General features: G+C 41.8%; 2 long non-coding RNA genes across 3 annotated transcripts; both read left to right on the top strand.

Annotated features, from left to right (window-relative positions):
- Window positions 1–23: 23 nt before the first annotated feature.
- LOC310674039 lies at window positions 24–5473 on the top strand. The gene is made up of 4 exons (XR_014509345.1): window positions 24–99; window positions 2082–2162; window positions 3192–3321; window positions 5289–5473. It is a non-coding gene; the product is annotated as an uncharacterized lncRNA (long non-coding RNA).
- A 4058-nt stretch (window positions 5474–9531) lies between these two features.
- On the top strand, window positions 9532–23975 carry LOC310674040. 2 transcript variants are annotated; one of them, XR_014509346.1, is made up of 4 exons: window positions 9532–9662; window positions 11835–11933; window positions 13153–13276; window positions 23920–23975. It is a non-coding gene; the product is annotated as an uncharacterized lncRNA (long non-coding RNA). The 2 variants fall into 2 exon arrangements; XR_014509347.1 differs by lacking the exon at window positions 23920–23975 and adding an exon at window positions 16478–16551.
- Window positions 23976–25151: the final 1176 nt, after the last annotated feature.

Genomic DNA, 25151 nt, shown 5'->3' with positions numbered 1-25151 from the left:
GCTGAACGTACTGAAACAGATTTGTATTCTTGTTTGTCCAGTCCAAATGCAACTCGGACCGAGAACAAAGGCGGTCAATGGAAACAGCATTCCACAAAGGTAAAAATATTCCTCATAGTTTCAACTTGTCTGGTATTGGAAAATCTTACAAGCAGAGGGGACAGCAAAACTAACTTTACCAGGAGAGGCTCATAAATAATCAGGTTATGGCGATTGCAACATGCCCTGGTCATCGCAGGAATGTTCTGGGATACACTGATTTCCTAACAGCCATTGCAATTTGTTATTCTAGTGAAGGGATTTGAAATATACTCGGAGTCGAGAGTGGATTTCATGCTCTTTATTCAGCTCATAGTGGTGAGGAGGAATGGAAGTTCCCCCATAATGTCTGCTTTATATACATTATTTACACAATGGGCTCCACATGATTGGCTAATTCCGGGATTCTCCTGTAGGCCAATCAGGTTGTGGATTCACTTCCACCTGGAGCTGGATTGGGTGGCTCCTGTGGACCAATCATACTGCTGCATTCTGGGTTCTATTGTTCTAGGACCAATCAGACTGCTGCATTTTGGATCATATTCAACTCAGTACATAACAGCAATAATGGTTATTGAAACAACCCTGTAAGATGGGCCACTTTATTCGCTTTTTTAAATGAATGGAGCTTAAAGGTGAGATTGCAGTCATGGGCCATTGGGGGGGCCACTTTAGTGCTGCTAATTAGTGGTGGTTGGAATTAACCCCCAGAGGCACACTCTATTGTCTTTCAAGACAGATGGATGACAGCCATAATAATAATAATAATAATAATAATAATAATAATAATAATAATAATAATAATAAATTCTATTTATACCCCGCTCTCCCCAGCTGAAGCTGGGCTCAGGGCGGCTAACAACAATCAAAATAATCCAACATTCTAAAAACCTTTCATTATAAAAATTAATTAAAATCAAATTGATGGCAACCATTAAGCAAAATTCTGTGCAGATTGCCAGAGGAGGGGGTCAGACTGCGCCCTGACCAAAGGCCTGGTGGAACAGCTCTGTCTTGCAGGCCCTGCGGAAGGATGTCAGGTCCCGCAGGGCCCTAGTCTCTTGTGACAGAGCGTTCCACCAGGTTGGAGCCACGACCGAGAAAGCCCTGGCTCTAGTTGAGGCCAGCCTAACCTCTCTGTGGCTTGGGACCTTCAGGTTGTTTTTATTTGCAGACCGTAAGTTCTTCTGTGAGGCATACCAGGAGAGGCGGTCCCGTAGGTACGAGGGTCCTAGGCCGTATAGGGCTTTAAAGGTTAAAACCAGCAACTTAAACCTGATCCTGTACTCCACCGGGAGCCAGTGCAGCTGGTATAGTAGCGGATGAATGTGATCTCGCAGCGAAGACCCCATAAGGAGTCTCGCCGTGGCATTCTGCACCCGCTGGAGTTTCTGGGTCAGTCTCAAGGGCAGCCCCACGTAGAGCGAGTTACAATAATCCAGTCTGGAGGTGACCGTCGCGTGGATCACAGTGGCTAGGTCAGGGCGAGAGAGATAAGGAGCCAACTGCTTAGCTTGGCGGAGATGAAAAAATGCCGCCTTTGTTATAGCTGTAATCTGCGCCTCCATAGAGAGGGAGGTATCGAAGATTACACCCAAACTCTTAACGGATGATGCTGGCACTAATTGCACCCCCGCAAGAGATGGGAGTTGCCCCCTCAATCCCATATCGCCCCGTCCCAGCCAGAGGACCTGGGGACAATGTCACTGCACAATTTAATTTGCATGCCCGTCCTTTTTAAATAACTGCTAAGGCTCTGTGCCGCCCCACCACAGGGCCCGATCTATGCACCCATAACATGTCCTTCTGGCACAAACCACCCAAAGGACCACCAGAATGGTACAGAAGGACCCACAAATGTAGGGTTGTTTTTTGGAGGAGCTACATTTGGAAGTGGGAGGTAATAAATGCAGGGGCATCTAAAGTGGGAAGGTGCATTAAAGCCATTAAGCTCAGAGAAAGTTTGTTTTATTGCACAAGAGTGTAAAAAAGGAGACTTTGTTCCACTTGTTCTCTTTTGTCTCCCCCATTTCTCTTCTAAGGGTGTTGAGAAACAATATAAGTTTCAGCTATGAGGCCTTTCTTCTGCACCCTCATTTTTTTGGTAGTCCTGACTATTACAGGTATGCTGTACCCCACCCCCCAGTTTTTATCTTTACAGAAATGTGCTGTTACTTCTCTTTGTGGGAGGCAGTCCAACCCGTGGATTGTTAAGTCACTCTCGGAATTTCCCGGTAGGTCTAGGAAAGGCCTCTGTCTGAAACACTGGGTTCATTAATAGAGATGGAGGAGAAATTCAGTTTGGTCCACATTGCAATGTGGAGCTCCCTAATTCTCACTTTCCGAATCAATGCTAGAACCAAAACACATCTCTCTTTTGAAATTTGAAGATTTCCAAGCAAATAATATGCATAGAAATGAATATACTAGCAAAAATATATTAAGATATTGTAATGCTAATGCAAAACTGCATAACAGCAAGGGAAATAACTTGCAAAATATGTATATTATATACTAGTAGTAGTACTAATATATTTAGGGACGCAGGTGGTGCTGTGGTCTAAACAACTGAGCCTCTTGGGCTTGCTGATCGGAAGGTTGGCACTTCGAATCCCCACCACGGAGACAGCTCCTGTTGCTCTGTCCCAACTCCTGCCAACCTAGGAGTTCAAAAGCATATCAGCACAAGTAGATAAATAGGTACCGCTGCAGCGGGAAGGTAAACAGCATTTCCGTGTGCTCTTGCTTCTGTCATGGTGTTTCATTGTGCCACAAGCGGTTTAGCCATGCTGGTCACATGGCCCGGAAAGCTGTCTGCAGACTAATGCCAGTTCCCTTGGCCTGAAAGCGAGATGAGTGTCACAACCCCATAGTTGCCTTTGACTGGACTTAACCGTCCAGGGGTCCTTTACCTTTTTCACCTTACTAATACATTTATTTATACCCCTCCTTTCTCCCAGACAGGGACTCAAGGCTGCTCATAGATAAAATAAGAACAGTTAAAAGCATAAGGAGAAGACCAAATCATTACAAAAACAATTAAACATTAATATAATTAATACTGGTCTGAGAAAGGTCCCCCAGCCCTGACAGAAGACTTTAAAGCTGGGCTGAAAACCCTCTGACATTCTCTTTCTTCTTTGCTTGCACAGGATTGTGTACTGACATTCGGAAGGCGAAGGATTGCAAAAAGGCCCACGGTAAATGCAGGAATGCCATGTGCTTGCATGACCCCTGGCAGCGGATTGGGAAGTGCGACTTCAAACGTTTTTGCTGTGTCAAGTAAGCTCGAATGCCCAAGAGACAACAGGAGCATATTGGCAGTCAATGCATTTAAAAATGCGGGGTTGGGGTGGGGGAGAGGTGTGTGCTTATTTGTGATCTAAACTGACCCTTCCCTGCAAAATTTAGAGGTTTTGCATTTTGTGCAAGCTGCATTCCTGCGCAACTGCAGGAAGGGAGAGTGCAATTGTATTTGAATCCCGCTTGCGGGTTTCCCACAGGCATCTGGTTGGCTGCTGTAAGAGTCTAGATGGGTCACTGGCCTGATTCAACAGGGTCTTCTTATGATCTTAGTTCCCCACCCCCCAAAATCTGGCGATTTGTGTGTGACTGAGGATGATCTTGGCTGCCACCTATGAAACATTTATGATGGAGTGCTTAAAACCAACTGAAAGTATTGGGAAGAAGAAGAAGAGGAGGAGGAGGAGGAGTTTGGTTTTGATATCCCGCTTTATCACTACCCAAAGGAGTCTCAAAGCGGCTAACATTCTCCTTTCCCTTCCTCCCCCACAACAAACACTCTGTGAGGTGAGTGGGGCTGAGAGACTTCAAAGAAGTGTGACTGGCCCAAGGTCACCCAGCAGCTGCATGTGGAGGAGCAGAGACACAAACTTGGTTCACCAGATTACGAGTCTACCGCTCTTAACCACTACGCCACACTGGCTCACATTGGAAGACCACCTCTTCATTTCTGATCTGAGCAATATTTCGCAGTAGGGGCAGCCAAATCTTTTTTGGTCCCCTTAATATTTTTGGGGTAGTGGCTGCCCCCCCAATGTCCCATGAGTGTGGAGGTGAAGCTCAAAGCCCAGTGTGGTGTGGCCCCGTGGCCGGCTCCTTCTTTCCACCTTGTCCTGCCATGGAGGGGCAGGAGGGTCGAAGCAGCCTCCTTATGATGGCAGCACCAGGAGGACGTGGAGGAGGAGCCACGGGTCATTGAAGCTGCACTGCTGCTGGATATATCACTGCCCCTTGCTCCTCCCAACATCCTGACATCATGCCCTGGACATCAGGATGTCATTTGATGTCATGTGTGTGACGTTGTTCCTCCCAATCACCCTCGCAAGCTGGCACCTCAGGTTTGCACATATTAGTGGGAGACAGGGAGGGAAGGAAATTGACTAGTCAGGAGAAATGACACTAAGGATTTTAAATTAAGTACTACCAGCTTCATTGAGTAGGTGGTGGAGATCTTCCTGGCAGCAGTGGACATGTTGAGCAATTTCAGGTTCCCCCTGCCTGTTGGCTTTTCAGAAATGCTGAGCAGAACAACACACTGTTGGGATGCCAAATAAGAGGTCCAATAATGGAGCAGCAGTTCTGACTGCTGGATCCATGTATTGATGGGAGTTACCACATCTGGAAGGCCACTATGAGTTTATAGGGTTGAAGCCAATGTTACCCAATGCTCAGATTGGACCCCTTGAAAATAGAAGACGTTGCTCTTTTCTTTTAGCTGTTCTGAACCTTCCAACATTCAATTTCATTGGATGGACTTGAGTTCCAGTATTAGGAGGAAGTAGATGTTTCTCCATCTACTTTTATTCCAAACCCCTTAGTTGTATTTTCTCTAAACTAAAAAGCCCCTAATGTTGGAACCTTTCCTTATAGCGGAGGTGCACTATTGTCTTGAAAATTTGGGTTGCCTTTTTCATGCTGCATGCATGAGCACTTTTATAAGGGGGTAGGAATAAACAAATGATGAAGATATGTTGCACTGTAGTAATCTCTCCATGCCCAAACTGTTTAATCCTGGAGGAATCGTGTACTTGTCATAACCTGGACAAGTAATTTCAGTGGAAAGACAGTACTTATAAACATTTGATTATCTCCTGGAATCCATGCTCTTAATATCCTCTCAGTCACCTTCCATGTGGGGATGCCTCAGCAGAGTAAGCCTTGGGTTGATGGTAACAGAATTGTTTTCCCAAAACAGTGAACTCTCACAGTCTCTCTTGTCTTTGTAGGAAAACAACCAAGTAGCCTCCTGAATGATAACTTGCCGTGGATCATATCTCTTGCTTGAAATGTTTAAGATCTGCTTAAGCACTCTGGCCTCTGAGCAAATGTTGGCGGTGAGAGAAGATGGAGAAATCAATGCTCAAGGAATGCATTCTCTAAATATCCTCTAAAATAAAGCTGCTGTGCAATTTGTGTGTGTCTAAATGTCTGGGTGAAGGAAGCTTGTCTTAGTCCCTCTTGCATCCTTATTGGAATCGTTTTATTTTTACTTGGGTTGTAAATTGCTTCTGGACTTAGGAAGCTACCTTAGACTCTCATTCTTCCTGGTCACAGGGGAGCTGCCATGCAGTGAAAATTGCAGTGGGTTAAGAGCAGTTACTTTTTACCCAATATCTCCAATATATGTTGTCTGCAGAGCACTGAAGAGGTCTGGGTTTTGTTCCACGTGATTTTTTTTTAAAAAAACTTAACAGCTTAATTTAAGTTTTTAGAAAAATTCTACAAGGCACTGCTTTAGCATAATGAACTCAGGGCTCCTCAGAGCTCCTTGGATAGCAGTTTAGACAGCCTCATGTCATTTAGCCTATTAGAAATCTACCTCAGAGGACACACATGTTGTGGGAATACACAAGTTAACTATTGTTCTAAATTTTACTGTGAACCTGACATGTACTAATATATTTTCACCAAAGACTGGCTGCAAAAGGGGAAAAAAGTTTATGTCTAATGTGATATATTGCTGTACAGTGGTACCTCAGGTTACATTCGCCTCAGGTTACATACACTTCAGGTTACAGACTCTGCTAACCCAGAAATAGTACCTCAAGTTAAGAACTTTGCTTCAGGATGAGAACAGAAATCATGTTCTGGTGGCGCGGCGGCAGCAGGAGGCCCCATTAGCTAAAGTGGTGTTTCAGGTTAAGAACAGTTTCAGGTTAAGAATGGACCTCCAGAATGAATTACCGTATATTTTGCTCTATAAGACACACTTTTCCCCTCCTAAAAAGTAAGGGAAAATGTGTGTGCGTCTTATGGAGCGAATGCAGGCTGTGCGGCAGAAAAGCAAGAGGCTATCCCAGAAGCCAGATCCCTCTTGCTGTTCTGGTTCTGGGATTCAGAATATATATTTTTTCCTTCTTGTTTTCCTCCTCCAAAAACTAGGTGCATCTTATCGTCTGGTGCGTCTTATAGAGCAAAAAATACTGTAAGTACTTAACCCAAGGTACCACTGTAATTCTTTTAGTAAAATCGCTCACTAGCTTTTGTTGACCAATCCAGATTTTTCCAATCTTAAGTTTGGTTCTCCATATTTCCACATCATTCTGAATTTTTTTTATTTAATAATTATTCATGTCCCCCCACCCCCATAATGTACACATTTCCCCAGGCAATTTGCACTGTCCTGCTCAAAGTGAACCCCACTAATATAATGCATTTTTTAGTTATTTTAACAACAACAACAATATTTATACATGGCCCATCTGGCTGGGTTTCCCCAGCCACTCTAGGTGGTTTCCAACAAAGTATTAAAAATACATTAAAACATCAGTCATTAAAAACCTCCCTAAACAGGGCTGCCTTCAGATTTCTTCTAAAAGTGAGATAGTTGTTTATTTCCTTGACATCTGATGGGAGGGTGTTCCACAGGGTGGGTGCCACTACTGAGAAGCCCCTCTGCCTTGTTCTCTGTGTACATTTTTATGCACACTTTACCCAAACACATGCAAATTTTTTGCACACATAACTTAGTTGGAAAACTGCATTTCAAAATTCAGAGGAGTTAAAATTGCAAATGCTAGCTGTGTTTTGGTTGGCCCAAATAGTGTTTCAGAATCTTCGGATTAGATAGGTTCACCATTAAATGCAAATGGAATAAAATTTCTCCCTCATCCCTTGAATAGAATCAAAGGATTAAGAAATGTTCCAGGGCATTCAAGCCAATAATTACTTTAGTAATGAGACTGAGTTTTCATTTTGTACACTGTGAACTCAGTAGGTCTTTGAATGATAGCAAGTGCACTGTACTCTGTGCGATCAGGGATAAAATATACAGTAACCATTCTTCTTATCTTCTTCCATCATAAAAAGCTACCCCTGCCCGTACAAGCCAGTCGTGTCCGACTCTAGGGTTGTGCGCCCATCTCACTTAAGAGGCCGAGGGCCAGCGCTGTCCAGAGACACTTCCGGGTCACGTGGCCAGCGTGACGAAGCTGCTCCGGCGAACCAGCACCAGCGCAGCACACGGAAACGTCGTTTATCTTCCCGCTATAAAGCGGCACCTATTTATCTACTTGCACTTAAGGGTGCTTTCAAACTGCTAGGTGGGCAGAAGCTGGGACCGAAAGACAGGAGCTCACCCCGCCGTGAGGATTCGAACCGCCGACCATGTGATCGGCAAGCCCTAGGCGCCGAGGTTCTACCCACAGCGCCACCCGCGTCCCTTTTTCTTCCATCATACCTTTCATCTAAGAAGCTGAAGGGGGTACATGCACTTCTCTCCCTCCCTATTTTTGCTCACAAGAACCCTGCGAGGTATGTTTTGCTGAGAGATGGCAACTGACCCAAGATAATCCTGTTGCATAACATAGGCACTCCTTTTCACATTTCCTGCAGGGACAGAGGCTACACAGCAATATTGGTGGTGGAGTCAGAAGCACATTGCCTGTGACCTCTGTGAAGGTATCTTCAGAGATGGTTCAAGACCTTGATTACACTTTCTCTACTTCTGAATTTTATAAGGATCAAGTCAAAATATAAACATCATCATTTTTGCAAAATCTGCCCCCATGTTTGTTGTTGTTTAGTCGTTGAGTCGTGTCTGACTCTTTGTGACCCCATGGACCAGAGCACGCCAGGCACTCCTGTCTTCCCCTGCCTCCCCCAGTTTAGTCAAACTCATGCTGGTAGCTTTGAGAACACTGTCCAACCATCTCGTCCTCTGTCGTCCCCTTCTCCTTGTGCCCTCCATCTTTCCCAACATCAGGGTCTTTTCCAAGGAGTCTTCTCTTCTCATGAGGTGGCCAAAGTATTGGAGCCTCAGCTTCAGGATCTGTCCTTCCAGTGAACACTCCAGGCTGATTTCCTTAAGAATGGAGAGGTTTGATCTTCTTGCAGTCCATGGGATTCTCAAGAGTCTCCTCCAGCACTATAATTCAAAAGCATCAATTCTCCGGCGATCAGCCTTCTTTATGGTCCCCATGTTTAGGTAGGCCTAACCAAGCTGGTGCATTTAGAAATAGGGTCAACAGTGGGTAACGACTTAGCTAGTGTTCCCCGCCTTTCTAAAACAAGGAAAGTTGCAAAAGCCTTACCTTAGGAATGCCCCATGACCATTCATAAAAGGTCTTGGAGGGCCCCGTTCTTATTTTGTTCTGATTCCTCCCCTCCTCTTGTTGGGAGGGATATAACCAGGGCTTTTTTCTAGTCCAAACTCGCTGGAACTCAAGCACCTCTCACGTGGGCGCCATTGCCATTATAAAAGAACAAGGGAGGCATTCATGGTGAGTTCCAGCACCTCTTTTTCTAGAAAAATAGCACTCAGTCAAAAAAACATCTGCTTTGTATGCATGTAGGACACCACAACTTCTATTGATGGCATCTCCAGGTAGGAGAAACCCTGGAAAGTCGCTTCCAGCTGGTTACACAATACTGAGCTAGATGGATGAATGGTATGGTAAGGCAGCTTCCTACATCACTAACACTCTTCTCTAATGATTGTATTATTCCTTTTCTTTCATTGGTTTCTTTGGGGGAAAGGTTGGCTCGGAATTGAGTAGTACTTTGGGAAGCAAAACAACGAAACCTCAACTGAGATGCATGGAAACAATAAATGGTTTTTGGCGTGAGCTGGTGGAAGCTCATTAACCACAACCAGAAAGACAGGTAAGAAGTAAAGATACTCCCATGTCGAAGAAAAGACAGAGACACAGCTTTCTGGGGTTATAGGAAAGAGCCATTCCCAGTCACACCTGGAAATGCCTGGGGTTGAACCTGGTCTGATGCTCTGTATTGGCAGAGCAGTTGCCATAACGGCTTTCCCAGTTTGGGGGAAACAAGGCTTCAGCAGTCATAGTTTATGAAAGGGAAGGAGACTGGCTGAGCCTTGCTCATGCATTTCCATTTGCAGAGCAACTCACAACAGTATTTTCCAAGCACAATGTGTGTGAGGGGGTGGGGGAAGAGTTCTCCCACAGGAAGGAATGTTAATCACTCTCATAGTTGGTAATATTTAAATCAGCTGATCTACCTGCTTCATTAGAACTGGAAGTGCACATTGGCATTCATATCTTATATTCTCTTTTTCTCTCAGCATTGAGGTGCCATGAGGAACTCTTACCTTGCTCCAATACTTCTTTTGGGGAGTCTCTTTCTTGCTTCAGGTAAGTCATACACAGACATACAGTGGTACCTTGGGTTAAGAACTTAATTCGTTCTGGAGGTCGATTCTGAACATGAAACTGTTCTTAACCTGAGGTACCACTTTAGCTAATGCTGCCACCGCGCTGCCAGAGCATGATTTCTGTTCTCACCCTGAAGCAAAGTTCTTAACCCGAGGTAGTATTTCTGGGTTAGCGGAGTCTGTAACCTGAAGCATCTGTAACCTGAAGCGTCTGTAACCTGAGGTACCACTATACAAGCTTCATAAACAATAAGTATGATAGGGATAAAGAACTGGAGACTAGTGGTGCTGGCGAGGCTAATCTCATGTCTCAAGGATTCCCTTCTCAATCCCATCATAGAACCGAACCCCTCTCCCTTGCTATGCACCTCTTATTTTGTTCTCCTGTCCTTTATGAAAGCAAAGACACAGTCCCCGGTTCAAGACTCATTGCCTGTTGGGAGGGCTATATGAAAGTATGGCTGCTCACCCTATGGAAAAGAAGGTAAGAGAAGTCTTTTTGCCTGGGACTTGGTTCAGGAGTGAGCCTGTGGGTGCGGTAAGTTGTATTCCTTCTTCATGGAGACAAAATTCTGCTTAAAATTAGCTGCAGACCAGGAGTTTAGGACGCTGTGGAGAAATTCTCCGGCACAACAGATTCAGCATCACCCAGGAGCAAGAGTTCCACTTTGCTTTACTTCTCTTCCCATGTCAGCAATTGCTTGTAGGATGCTGGTGATGTTCAATATCATTTATTTTGCACTGGGGGTGGTGGTATTGTTTAATCATAAGGCGTGGGCTTTAGGTACGGACACATATTTAAAACAGGAGATTCTGTGAACTGAATTGGCAGCTTTTTACTCATGCAAGCCATAGACAATTTTTACCATTGAAATTATCTGAAGCAACATGAAGGTGTGATTCACCTTGTTTGTTCTGCATTGTCCTTTTTGCACACACTAATACCATCATTCCCATTGTCCGCCAAAGATTGTGTGCTTGTGTGAACCAGCCCCAAGTGGAATATTTGAGTCGGCACTACTGAACTTATTTACAAGTGAAAATCAGGACTTTACTGACAAACCTTTAACTGGATTTCTTCTCGTGGTAGCATATATGATCATCAAGAGCTTCTGGAAAGTTCTTAAAAGGGCTACTTTAATTTTTTTTATATATTTTTTTGTATTGATGAGTATGGCATACAGCCCTCACGGAAAAGCTCACACACATTATGATTGGCAAGATGAATAAAACACAAGGACACTTTTGCTGAAGGGTAGTGAAAGTCTACTGTCTTTATAAATATGCCACCAAGTGGAAGACATGTGGATTTCATGATAACCAAATGACAGTAGTAGTTTTCTATTTCCTATTTATAGAAATCTTTGCCATTATTCTGCGGGAACTATTATTATCGCAAGGGTGAAGTTATCTCCAGAGTATGGAGTTGTAGTTTTTTTGTTTGTTGATAACAAGTTGGATTATGTAGCACAACTGCGGAATGACAATATTTTATATATATATATATATATATATATATATATATATATATATATAATATTTTATTAAGATTTTTTTAAAAAAAAGTAGAAAAAACAACAAAAAAGGAAAAAATACAAAAAATAAAAAGCAATTAAAAACAATTCAATCTTTCAAAACATGTCTTACATTTGCTTGTTTCTCGGACCTCCCCACACCTCCCCTCTTTGTATTCCAATTCAGTTTGTTTGTTCAGCAAATCCTTTCCCTCTTTACCTTTGTCTTAATCTTGATCTTAATATATTTTAAATTTAACTTTCCATCTGTTAACATCCCATTTTTACATATTCTTTCATAACATTATTGCTAAAAACCCCTTAACCTCAATCCAACATCATTCTATCATTCATTAATTTTGCAATGTTTCTGTAGATAATCTTTAAATTTCTTCCAGTCTTCTTCCACCAGCTCTTCTCCCTGGTCTCGGATTCTGCCGGTCATTTCTGCTAATTCCATATAGTCCATCACCTTTATCAGTGGAATGACAATAAAATGTTAGCCCCCGCCCCCCAGAAAAAAAGGAGAGTGAAATTGTTGAGTTCTACTTATTAACGTATGCTTGAAGTAGCCCTGATTAGTTACGCAAAAAGGCTTAATTTTAACTTGTTTTCTCTTTTCTTTTGCTGTTCCACAGGACTCACAATTGATAGGAACCTAATAAAGAAGGAATGCATTTGGACAAGGAATTATGTTGGAAGCAATCTGAGAGGTTTATATTGCTGCTATGAAACAGGTGAATATTACCGAACTTGCTTTTTTGTTAGATTGCAAGTGTGGTTAAAATCCTGCTAATGTTTTCATCTGCTTATAATGGTCTCCTAAAATTATTATAAATTTTCCTCATTCTTTTCTGAAGTTCTTGTCCTCTTTGTTTCTGAGCTTCCCATTTAATTTTGCCATTTGAGCCTAGTCCATCAACTTTGTTTGCCATTCTTCCTTGGTTGGAATTGTTTCTCTCTTCTATCTCTGAGCTAGCAACATCTGTGCGGCTGTTGTCACGTACATAAAAATTATTTGCTGGTCCCTTGAAATCTTGGTACCTGTTGTTGTTCAGTCGTTTAGTCATGCCTGACCCTTCATGACCCCATGGACCAGAGCACGCCAGGCACTCCTGTCTTCCACTGACTCCCGCAGTTTGGTCAAACTCATGTTAGTAGCTTCGAGAACACTGTCCAACCATCTCGTCCTCTGTCATCCCCTTCTCCTTGTGCCCTCCATCTTTCCCAACATCAGGGTCTTTTCCAGGGAGTCTTCTCTTCTCATGAGGTGACCAAAGTATTGGAGCCTCAGCTTCAGGATTTGTCCTTCCAGTGAGCACTCAGGGCTCATTTCCTTCAGAATGGATAGGTTTGTTCTTCTTGCAGTCCATGGGACTCTCAAGACTCTCCTCCAGCACCATAATTCAAAAGTATCAATTCTTTGGCGATCAGCCTTCCTTATGGTCCAGCTCTCACTTCCATACGTCACTACTGGGAAAACCATTGGTTTAACTATACAGACCTTTGTTGGCAAGGTGATGTCTCTGCTTTTTAAGATGCTGTCTAGGTTTGTCATTGCTTTTCTCCCAAGAAGCAGGCGTCTTTTAATTTTGTGACTGCTGTCACCGTCTGCAGTAATCATGGAGCCCAAGAAAGTAAAATCTCTCACTGCCTCCATTTCTTCCCCTTTTATTTGCCAGGAGATGATGGGACTAGTGGCCATTATCTTAGTTTTTTTGATGTTAAGCTTCAGATCATATTTTGCACTCTCCTCTTTCACCCTCATTAAAAGGTTCTTTAATTCCTCCTCACATTCGGCCACTAAGAGAGAGAAGAGGGGAAGAGAGAGAGAGAGAGAGAGAGAGAGAGACAGGGAGGAGATTTGGGTTTTACTTATAATGTATGCTTCAAGTAGACCTAATCAGGTATACAAAATGGCTTTAAAATAAATAAATTCATTTTGCTGTTCCACAGGACCCAAAACTCAGGCCAACTCTGTATGCAATCATTATGGTTGCCACTCCATAAAGATGGTGTGTTTTTGGACAAGGGAGTATGTCCGAAGCAATTTGCCAGGTGTATATTGCTGCAGAAAAGTGTAAGTCCAAATATTGTGGAAAACTCCATAAGATCAGAAGCCTAACAATGCAGTCCATGATGATGATGATGATGATGATGATGATGATGATGATGCTTCTACCTGTATTCTACTGACCATAATTTGAAGCTCTGTTCAGGTCTCCAAACTAAATGCATGCAAGTTTTCTATGCAGACAGTGATCTAGGTTGCAGGAATGGAATGTGTGACCTCACTATTCTTTTCACACATTTGCTTCAAAGGCCTGAAGAAGACTAAATACCGTATTTTTCGCACCATAGGACGCAGTTTTTCCGTCTTAAAAACTAAAGGGAAAAGTCTGTGCGTCCTCTGGAGCGAATGCAGGGGGGGAGGCAGGCAGAAAAAGCCCCCAAGAGCCACACACAAGCTTCGTGTGGCTCTTGCGGGCTTTTCCCCAGGAGGGAGAAGGGACTGACACGGCCAGTCCGTCCCTTCTCCCTCCTCTAGAAAAGCCTTGCGCAATCTGTCCAGCCGCGGGGAGGCTGCGCAAGGCTAAAGAGGAAGCCCGGGCAGCGAGCGCAATCCATCCCCTCGCTGTGCGGGCTTCCTCCTTAGCCTTGCACGCCTCTCTAGCCATGGGAGGCTGAGCAAGGCTAAAGAGGAAGCCCGGGCAGCGAGCGCGATCCATCCCCTCGCTGCGCGCGCTTCCTCCTTAGCCTTACGTGCCTCTCCACTCGTGGGAGGCTGAGCAAAGCTAAAGAGGAAGCCCGGCAGCAAGCGCGATCCATCCCCTCACTGCGCGCGCTTCCTCCTTAGCCTTGCGCACCTCTCCAGCCACGGGAGGCTGAGCAAGGCTAAAGAAGCCAACTTTTAAAAAATCTTTCTATCTTTCTCCTTTCTCCACCCCCTTCTTTTCCTCTGGATCAGTGTTTTTATCTAGATTAATGTTTTAGTTTGGAGGGGGGGAATATTATAAAAAAGGAACCTTTGCAGCTTTTATTTTAGTATACAATAAAAACAGATTACGGTAAACAAAACAGAAGAGAAGGAACTAGCATAGAAGAAGAAGAGAAAAGGGAAAGAGGGAGGATACAAAGCCATTTACCAGAGGTAGATCTTAACCCTTGCCTCACCTGGGAGCTTCTCTGGGCAGGAATTTCCTCAGCTTAAGTGGGGTGAGGGAAGAGTGGCAGGTAGGGGGGTACCTACCTAGACAGTGAAGCCACATGTCTCTCCAATGAAAATTGGGAGTGGGCATTGTGTAAAGTGGCCGTGGATCTCCAGCCGCAGAAGTGTAGGACTGTATAGAGTTGGGAGGGCCACCCAAGGGTCATCTAGCCCAGCCCCCTCACAATGTAAGAATCACAGCTAAAGAACGCCAGGCAGATGGTCCCCCAACCGCTGCTTAAAAGCCTCCAGTGGTGGAGACCCCGAACAACATCCGAGGTCACAGAATTGCAGAGTTGGAAGGGAACCCCAGGAGTCATCTAGTCCAGCCCCGGTGGACAGCGTGCACGATCCATCCCGTTGCGCAAGGCTAAAGATGCTGCTTAAGGCTAAAGAGGAAGCCAAGGCAGTGAGTGGGATGGATCGCGCTCGCTGCCTTGTCTTCTTCTTTAGCTGCGCTGGAAAGGTTTAGCTCCTGGCTGGAGAGGTTGAGCGGCTATGGATCCCGCTCGCTGTCTTGGCTTCCTTGCTCTTTGGGGCTGGGGGGGGGGGACCCAGGCTTCCCCCGCAGCCCCGAGAAGCTCTGGGAGAAGCAGACAGGCTGCACGCAGCCTGTCCCTTGGTCTTTGGGGCTGGGGGGGGGCAATAATATTTTTTCCCTTGATTTTCCCCTCTAAAAACTAGGTGCGTCCTGTGGTCCGGTGCGTCCAATAGAGCGAAAAATACGGTAATTTTGGAGAGGCTATCATTTCCTCTTTTGGGTTGATATAATTATTAGCAAATCTTTGGGGTTAGAGCCAATAATTTCTCTCTCTCTCTCTCTCTCTCTCTCTCTCTCTCTTTCTTTCTTTCTTTCCATCCATCATCTATATCATCTCTCTCTCTCTCTCATCTCTCATCTATCTATCTATCATCTATCTATCTATCTCATCTCTCATCTATCTATCTATCTATCTATCTCTATCTATCATCTATCTATCTAATAATAATCCAGAGTTATATGTTACACCTAAGGTCTGTTTCTCAGGTGTCAAAGGTCAGGATAAAGAGGTGCATCTTTAGCTTGGGTCACATGTTTATTTTCCATTTCAGAATGGAAATAGTATAACCTCCTCATCCAATGTCTCCTTGGTCAATACGTCCTCAGCTGGAACCTCCTCGGCCAAAACTTCCCCAGCCAATACCTCCTCCCATAGTAGACTCTCATCCTGTGAAAACAATTACAGAGTTACCATGGCCATATTATGAGTTTTTGTTAACTCCGCTTTCATGTTTTAAAACATTAAAACAACTTGCATGTTTTCATGTGGGAGTGGGTGAATGTTCAAGGATTCAGAAGCAAGCCCATTTGCCAGGGTCCCAATTCCACATGCACTAAGCTGACTTTGCAACATTAAAGGAAACGTTCATAAAGGGGCTTCTAAGCATGTTCAGAAGAGTGCACTTAGAAACTTCCACATCATCCAGAACCCTGGTAATGCTGGGTTCCTGACTACATGGAGGTTTCTAGCTGTTAATAATCTGAAACGCCATTCAAACTATGAAAGTCTGCTTTGTGGGCTGGGATACTATGGTCTGGCTTTTATGTGCAAACCCTCTGCACTCTTCACACATTCTCTCTGAGAACCAAAAAACTCTTGACATTCAGACGGACAATTTTGCAATTGCGTGGTCTTCTGTTGTTCCACATGATATTTTACAGGAAATATCTTGGGTTCCACCTTTAATAGCTCTACAGATATCAGTAGTGCCTCTTGCAATGTTCTGGTATTATTATTTTACTTACTTAGAATTTCAAAAGAAATTTAAAGTTCACTCCACATTGTTACTCACAGGCCCTCCAAGTGTCCTTATTTTCCTGGGATGTCCCTGATTTAGAGAAGCTACACCGGTTTCTTTTTTTATTATATATATATAATTTTTATTTATTTTCCATTTAATATTATGCATTCACACCCCCATTATCCACTTTACTGCCCTCGACTTCCTTCCCTCCTGCCTTATGACTTTTGAAATTAACCTTTATGTCATTGCAATTTATACATTTTCCAATTCTAATTACACTCATTACAGAATGGCTCAAAATTTAAATAATCAGAAGCAGAAGCCACAGAAGCCGCAGCTGAAGCCGCAGCCGCAGCCGAAGAAGAAGAAGATGCACAATCATAAGACTATATAATAAAACTGTAATTAGAAACAGAAATGGCTATGAAATTATGGACATGGAATGTTAATGGACTAAATAATAAAGTTAAAAGAAATAAAAATTGAACAAATTTTATTGAAGAGAAAATTGAACATTATTTGTTTACAAGAAACATGTGGCAAGGAAGCACAGAAAAAAATTAATTAACAAAAAAATAGGAAATGAATTTATATTTTGAGATAAAAGTAAAAAAAGAGGTGTGGTTTTGTGTATTAGAGATAGATATGAAGCATGGCAGATCTTCAAGGATGAAGAGGGAAGGCAAAAAATTAATAATAGTTGGAATTTATGCACCAAATGGCTCAAAGCCTGAATTTAATAAATCATTGAACAAGAAACTTTTAGATTATATGGATAAAAAAAATATCATAATGGGGGACTTAAATGGGGTGGTTTCATTGGAAATGGACAGATCCAAAAGAAAAGCAGAATCTAAGGAGGAGAAACTACCTAAGACTTTCTTCTCTTTGGTAGAAAGCTGCAATCTAATAGACATTTGGAGATTAAGACACCCATTGGACAAGCAATTCCTGTTCTTCTCAGAGCCTAATCAATCTGCTGGAAGGACAGACTACTTTTGGATATCCAGCAAATTAGCAATAAGGATTACAAAAGTAGAAATTCAACCAAAAACTTTATTGGAGCATGATTCATTTTTATTTTTTTTTAATTAAGAGGAATAGATAAATCAACTTTTCGATGGAGATTGAATGGTAGATTGAATGGTAGATCAGGAAATAAATGAAAAGGCACAAAAAACCTTAAAAGACTATTTCAAAATTAATCTGAATGAAGAGACAAAAATTAGTACTATATGGGATGCAAGCAAAGGTGAAATGAGAGGTTTTTCCATACAGCAAAATAGTTTTAAGAAAAATAAGAGAAAAGAAGAAATCATAATTATTAAATCATATTATGGAAAATGAAAAGATATTAATCAGTAAACCTAGTGCTACAAAAGGTAAACAAAATATTAAGATGTTACAAACACAATTCTCAATGATTATAAATCAGGAGATTGAATGGAAAATACAGAGGATGAGACAGAAAAAAATTGAATTAGAGAATAAACCAGGAAAATTGTTAGCATGGCAATTAAAGAAAAGACAGTGCCAAAACACAATTAATAAGATTAAAAGCAAAGACAAGTTAATTGAAAATCTGAAAGAGATTAGAAAGAATTTTTAAAATTTCTATAGACAATTATATAAAGCTGGAAAAGAAAACGTATTTTGAATCGAAGAATAATTTAAAAAAGAAAATGTGTGAAAAAATTCTGAAAGAGAAAAAAGACTGACTGAATGAACCAATAACACTAGAAGAGATACAAACAGCAATTAAAGGCTTAAAAATTGGAAAGGCACCAGGACCTGATGGATTTACTGCAAAATGTTATTAAAAATTAAGTCAAATCATGCTGTTACCGTTGAAAGAGGTCATGAATAACCTTTTAGAAAAGGGAGATATCCCAGGGACATGGAAAGAGGCATTTATTAACATTGATCCCAAAACAGGATATAGATTTACTTCAGGACAAAAAATACAGGCGAATCTCGCTATTAAATAATGATTACAAAATGTTTGCAAGTATACTAGCAAACAGACTAAAAAGAGTGTTAAAGGATATGATACATGAGGACCAAGCTGGCTTTCTTCCTGGTCAACAGATGAAAGATAATGTAACAAATATACTGGATATAATAGAATATCTGACTAGCAGGAATGACAAGCAAGCATTAATATTTATAGATGCCGAGAAGCTGTTTGACAATATTTATTGGGAATTTATTATAGCAAACCTGGAATTAATGGAAATGGGACAGTTTTTTATAAAAAGGGATCAAAGCAATCTATTCAGATCAAAAAGCTAGATTTATTGTAAATGGTGTGTTAACTGATAATTTTGAAATTACGAAGGGCACCAGAGAAGGTTGTCTGTTATTGCCATTATTGTTCATTACAGTCCTGGAAGTCCTTCTAAGAGATATGAGAAAAACTGATAATATTAAAGGAATTTGTGTCAGTCAAAAAATATATAAATTGAAAGCCTTTGCGGATAATTCAGTTATAACAGTAGAGGACCCATTAACCAGTGCAATGGAAGCACTAGAAAGAATAGAAGAATTTGGACAGGTGACAGATTTTAAATTAAATAAAAAGAAAAAGAAACTTCTAGTTAAAAATATGGACCAACATTTAAAGGACGAACTGCAACAAAAATAGGTATTGAAGTGGTAAAAAAGTTAAATATTTAGGAGTCTAGTTAACACCAAAAATATATGTATTTGTTTAAAGATAACTACACACCTATATGGAATGGTATCAAAAGAGACTTAGAAGTGTGGGGAAGAATGAAGCTATCCCTGTGGGGTAGGATTTCAGTGATCAAAATGAATGTGTTACCCAAAATGCTATTTTTATTTCGAACAAGCCCAATTATAAATGGTGTAGCTAATTTCAAAGGGTGGCAAAAAGTAATTACAAAATTTATCTGGCACGGGAAAAAACCAAGAATAAAATTTAAATTACTTACAGCTGTTAAAGAAAGAGGAGGTTTCTCCCTGCCAGATTTGAAATTGTACTATGAAGCTTCTTGCCTGTGCTGGTTAAGGGAGTGAATATTGTTAAAAAATACAGATCTATTAGATCTGGAACGATTTGACAATAGGTTTGGATGGCATGCATATTTATGGTATGAGAAGGTAAAAGTCCATAAAGATTTTCTGAACGACATAATTCGAAAATCAGTCTATGGGGTGTGGAATAGATATAAGAATTTATTACAACATAAACACCATGGTAGCTGTCACCGTTAGAGGCAACAACAATTTTATCCTAAATTCATTCTCAATTGCATAATTCACCTCCTCTTCCTGCAGGTTTAGCCATCCTGCTAATTCCACAATCAACATGGTCTTAATGAACTCTCCTGCAACTTCCAGTACTGCTCTAAATCTCAAATTAAGTTCTTTTTGCCTCACTTCCATTATCGCTAAAGAATCTCAGGTCTCCTCTTGTAAATTGGCCAATTCTGCAACTTCTGCTTTAACCTTCTCGCCATCTTTTCTCATCTCTTTCACTTCTTTTTGTGTTTTTCTAATGGCATCATCCAGAGCTTGCATTTTTATCTTAACATCTTGTACAGTTTTCCCTAATTCCAATGATTTAGTTGACAGTTCTCTAATTTGTCCCATCAAATCTGCCACTGATTGGTCAATTTTCTTTTTCATAGCTGTTAGTTTACTCTCTATATTTTTCCACTATCTTTTATGTCCCTTTTTATCTCAGCAAACATTTCCAAAATTTTACTAGATTCTGGGTCTTGCCTTGAAGCTCTCCTTTCCCCTGGTGTTGTTCCAACCCCTCCCCTTTTTGTTGCCATTTTGCTATTTTTTATAAACTTATATTTATTTCAAGTCTTAGGCACTTTTAAGATCCTAATTTCTGAATTGCAGTTTTTGAAACTGCCAATAGATGTCGCCCACTCTATAAAAGCAGAGAGGGACATGAAAAACAACAACCCACAAACTAAAGAGAACTGCAATTTCCTTCTTAGCTACTAGATGGTATCAGTGGTCAAATTACTTCTTCACCTTCCCTTGTTTTATATGCAACCGCTTGCTTATTTGCCAACCAAGTAAGTTCTCAAGACAAAAGCCGTTACAATTTTTAATTTTTCACTCTCCACTTTTAGTTTCTTTGTTAGGCGGCCTTCAGGATGTAGGATGAAAATAAAGAAAAAAAACAAGAAGTTTTTTTCCCAAAAAGTCAAAATGAAGTCTCTTTGGCTGCTTCTATATGTGCCTAATGCACAAAAAAGAAAGAAAGAAAGAAAAGGAAAAGAAACGGGGGGGGGGGGGGAGCAAAACTTTCCACTGATTTAAAAAACAAACATTGAGAGGACAATTGACAATTCACACACAATACGAAATCTACTTTCAATTTCTTTGTTAAACTGACTTCAGGGCATAGAAAAACAAAAGCTCCAGCTCAATACAAAATCTCTTTGGCCGCTTCTTTATTTGCCTAATGCACCGGAAAAAAGAAGGGGGGACAGAAACACCCACCAATATAAAGGGCAAACAAAGGGGGGGAGGTGGTAGGAAAAATTGAATATATCCAAGATAGCCCAGACAAAGTCACAGTCTACCAATTGCTTCAACCTAATCCGATTGAATCATAGAATCATAGAATCATAGAGTTGGAAGAGACCACAAGGGCCACCGAGTCCAACCCCCTGCCAAGCAGGAAACACCATCAGAGCACTCCTGTCAAGCCTCTGCTTAAAGACCTACAAAGAAGGAGACTCCACCACACTCCTTGGTAGCAAATTCCACTGTCGAACAGCTCTCACTGTCAGGAAGTTCTTCCTAATGTTTAGGTGGAATCTTCTTTCTTGTAGTTTGGATCCATTGCTCCGTGTCCGCTTCTCTGGAGCAGCAGAAAACAACCTTTCTCCCTCCTCTATGTGACATCCTTTTATATATTTGAACATGGCTATCATATCACCCCTTAACCTCCTCTTCTCCAGGCTAAACATGCCCAGCTCCCTTAGCCGTTCCTCATAAGTCATCGTTTCCAGGCCTTTGACCATTTTGGTTGCCCTCCTCTGGACACGTTCCAGTTTGTCAGTGTCCTTCTTGAACTGTGGTGCCCAGAACTGGACACAGTACTCCAGGTGAGGTCTGATGATTGATCAAAGGACTTTAAGATGCAAATTGGAAAAAGCTCTCTAATCGTGGTGCAGCCTCCCCATGGATGGAAGAGAAGCTGTCCCAGTTTCTGATTTGATTCCAGAATGTCCCACTTTTCTTTAGGATGTCCCTATTTTCATCAGAGAAATGTTGGAGGGTATTGAGTTATTGTGATCCAGCAGCAAGCAGCTATGACTCTCTGCAGCTTGTTTCTTTCCTTCTCCCCGCTTGCATCACACCAAACTAGCTACACAAAGCTTCTGCCTACAATATCTTCCAACTCTGTATTCAAATCCCCTGGCTTTTATCTGCAGAGCGAGATAGGGCTATCACCCTTAGAAGGAAACCAGCTTTAACATTCAACCCTTAATTGAATCCTAACATTTGCTTGATCTGGAATCTAGGGTGTCTTGCACCCCCAGACTCATAAGGGCAGCCAGAGCCTGTATTTCCCAGCTCAATCACTGAGAGCATTGAGAGCAGTGCTCTTAGTTGTCCTCCATGTTACCGAGGTCTGACTGGCTTCAAATAAAAGTATTTAGTGTCACCAGTCCTGTTCTGTGGAACACTTCTGAGGGTAGATTTTGCAGGCATCCTTGCTATTGACTTTCAGGCATCTCCTGAGAAGCTTTTTATGTCAACAAGCCTCTGCAACTCTTTAATTTTTCTTAATTGGCCATAATCACCTTCAATGATCATGTCACATTGTTATTAATTGTCTTTTGTTTCATTGTGCACATATTTTATGAGATGGTGGCATATAAATACTTCTATAAACAAATGCATTTCCAAGAAACTCCACAAAATTCTGCAATAAACTGTCAGAACATTTCAATCACCCTGCAAGTACCTACAACAATTAATCGTTTGAGCTAAATTGCTGAGACCATAAAGTCCAAACACAAGAGGAGGGGAGAGACCTAAATGTAATTGAGCTTCTCTTTGATTTAAAATGTCTGAGACCATAAAATCCTAAAATGAAAAATGAGACAGAAATGTAATTTCAGATCATTTCTAATTTAAGTGTTGCCTGTAGCTACTCAACCAATCCAGACAGACCCTGTTACTCTCCAGTTCAGTTCCCCTTCTTATATCCTTCCATCATAATAAAGCTGTATGACCTTTTTCTGTGACATGGTTTATGATAATGTGACAAACTTACTGGCTTTTCTGTACGGTTCCTGGATGTGCTTCTCTAACACAGCAGCCAATGACACCCACATCCAATTTGAGGCCATGGCATCCCTGTGGGAGTTGTTATCATTCATGGTTCTGAAACAATCCTCCAACTCAGTTAGTCTACGCTTTCCTTGATGAGATAAAATAAACTTTTCCCACCCCCTTAAAAAGGGGAGTTAAAAGTAGATCAATAACAAGCTCTATTCATATAATCCAATGGAATAAAATGGCCACATAATCCACACGTTAAACCAAGGGTGGTGAAACTTTTTCAGTCCAAGGACTACATTTCCTCGGAAACCAACTTTCTGTTGGCAACCAACTTTTCAGGGGACACCTGCTAGTAGTGTTTGAGAACAGAAGCAAAAATGGGTGTAGCAGGGGATGTTGATTTAGTATCATATTATTTATTCCCATCTAGATAAGCTAAAAGCATTATCATAATTTTAGAACACGTTTTAGCCAGGCAAAAGCACTACGGTAAAGGTAAAGGACCCCTGGATGGTAAAGTCCAGTCAAAGGCGACTACGGGATTGTGGTGCTCATCTTGCTTTCAGGCTGAGGGATCCAGAATTTGTCCACAGAAAGCTTTCTGGGTCATGTGGCCAGCATGACTAATCCACTTCTGGCACAATGGGATACTGTGAGGGAAACCAGAGCACACAGAAGCACCTTTTACCTTCCCGGCACAGTGGTACCTATTTATCTACTTGCACTGGTGTGCTTTCGAACTGCTAGGTGTCTAAACAACTCATTTATCAGTCACAAGGCTGTGGCTATGGAAGAAACCTCCATCAGGTTATATATGTGTGTAAATAAACCATAAACCATAAAGACACCACAGTCTCTGCTATGCCTCATTTCCCAGAAGGAAACATGGGCCTGGAACTCCCTGGAAAACTGAACTGCTCTGAGATCAGAGGTGGTGTGTAAAATTATCCCGGATATAAGTTGTCCAGGGCTTTGTATAGCAACACACAAGCTTTGAAGCTAGCCTAGTAGCATATAGGCAGGCGGTGCAGATTGTCACATGCTGTTGGCTGTCTGCCCCCACCAGCAGTCCAGCTGCTACATTCTGCAATTAAGCATCTCACGATGCTGTTCTATTGAGTTCTGTGGGACTCAGCCTCCAAAGTTTTGGCAGCTTGCTTGTGAATCAGTCCCACTCAATGCAAAGGTGTTTGCTTTGGAATATATGTTTAGGGCTGTGTTATTAGGCAGCAATTCTAGAAACACTTACCTGGGAGAAGGTATTTGGGAGTTCCACATACCCCTACATGCATCTCCATGCATGTTTATTATTCATTCATTTAGCAAGATATATAAACTGCTCAAAGAGCTTTAAGTGGTGTCCATAAGGGAATTATTATTGACTGAAGGTGAAAAATAAGAGTGTGTGTCTCACTTTAGCTTCTTGTTCCCTCCTCTCTTTTAAGATACAACATCCTGCCATGAAGATCTTGTCTATTCTTTCTGTGGTTTTCATCCTGTCATTTCTGGTTGCTCCAGGTAAGTTGTATTTAAACTTGCAAAGGGATTCTTTTGTGGCAAGGCAGGTGACTCCACAATGAACTGAAGAGATTTGAGGTTCCTACTGTTCTTCCCACCTGGAAACTATTTTTAAACTGACCTCTAACATCTCTGAAAAATCAGGAAAATTCTGCATGGATCCATGACCTTTTGTACCTTGCCCTGGTGAATATTCCAAATACTATGTAGATTAAATTGCTTGTGAGATGACAGCACAGTTAAATTTAGCAGTTAACAAATAGAGTATTTTTCTCTCTGTCTGTCTGTTTTTTTTAAGTAGTCAGAGTGAGAGTGAGAATGAGAGTGAGAGAAGGAGAGACCAGTAGTCCAGAACTCCAAGATCTGGGGTGAAATTTGCAAGTATCCCTATTTCTGACCAACTCTTTCTTTCTATACAGGATTCACACACATAGAAAGTGGCTTAGTCATGCTGGCCACATGACCCAGAAGCTGTCTGCGGACAAACGCTGGCTCCCTCGGCCCATAGAGCGAGATGAGCGCTGCAACCCCAGAGTCGGTCACAATTGGACCTAATGGTCAGGGGTACCTTTACCTTTACCTTTAATACTATATTATATGTAACAGCTCCACCCCTTGATCATTCTGGTTGCCATTTTCCAAACATTTCCCACCTCTACAATACCCTTTTTGAGGTGAAGAACACTGTATTCCAATTGTGGTCTCACTATAGATTTGTATGCCAGCATTATGCTATTGGTGGTTTCCTTTTCAGACCCTTTCCTAATGATCCCTGGCATGGAAATCTCTCTCTGCCCAGCTTCCATACAGCTTCACTGAGCTACAAACTGGGTAACCAACTTCCCACTTCCTCCCACAATTTCCATTAAATGGGCAAGCCTACCTTTCAAGTATTAAATCCCAGCTTTGCACCTGCAACTGCCCCCTCATATATATATTGGGAGAAGTAAAGTATCCCCATGTGGGAGAATCCCTGCACCTATTGTTGGCAGGTTTCGTCCCCTCAGAAACCATTTCTGGCAGAAAATTAGAGACTTTGCCTTCTCCTCCTTGGTTAATCTCCACAACTACCCTGTGAGGTCAGTTAGGATGAGAGACAGTGACAGGCCCAAGATCACCCAGGGAGTTTGATGGCCAAGAGAGGCCATCAATCCTTGTC

This window comes from Podarcis tiliguerta (assembly GCF_965153285.1).
Source record: "Podarcis tiliguerta genome assembly, chromosome: 3".
NCBI classification, from domain to species: domain Eukaryota; kingdom Metazoa; phylum Chordata; class Lepidosauria; order Squamata; family Lacertidae; genus Podarcis; species Podarcis tiliguerta.
Note: the sequence above shows the minus strand (reverse complement) of the source record. Positions and strands in the feature narration are given on the sequence as shown.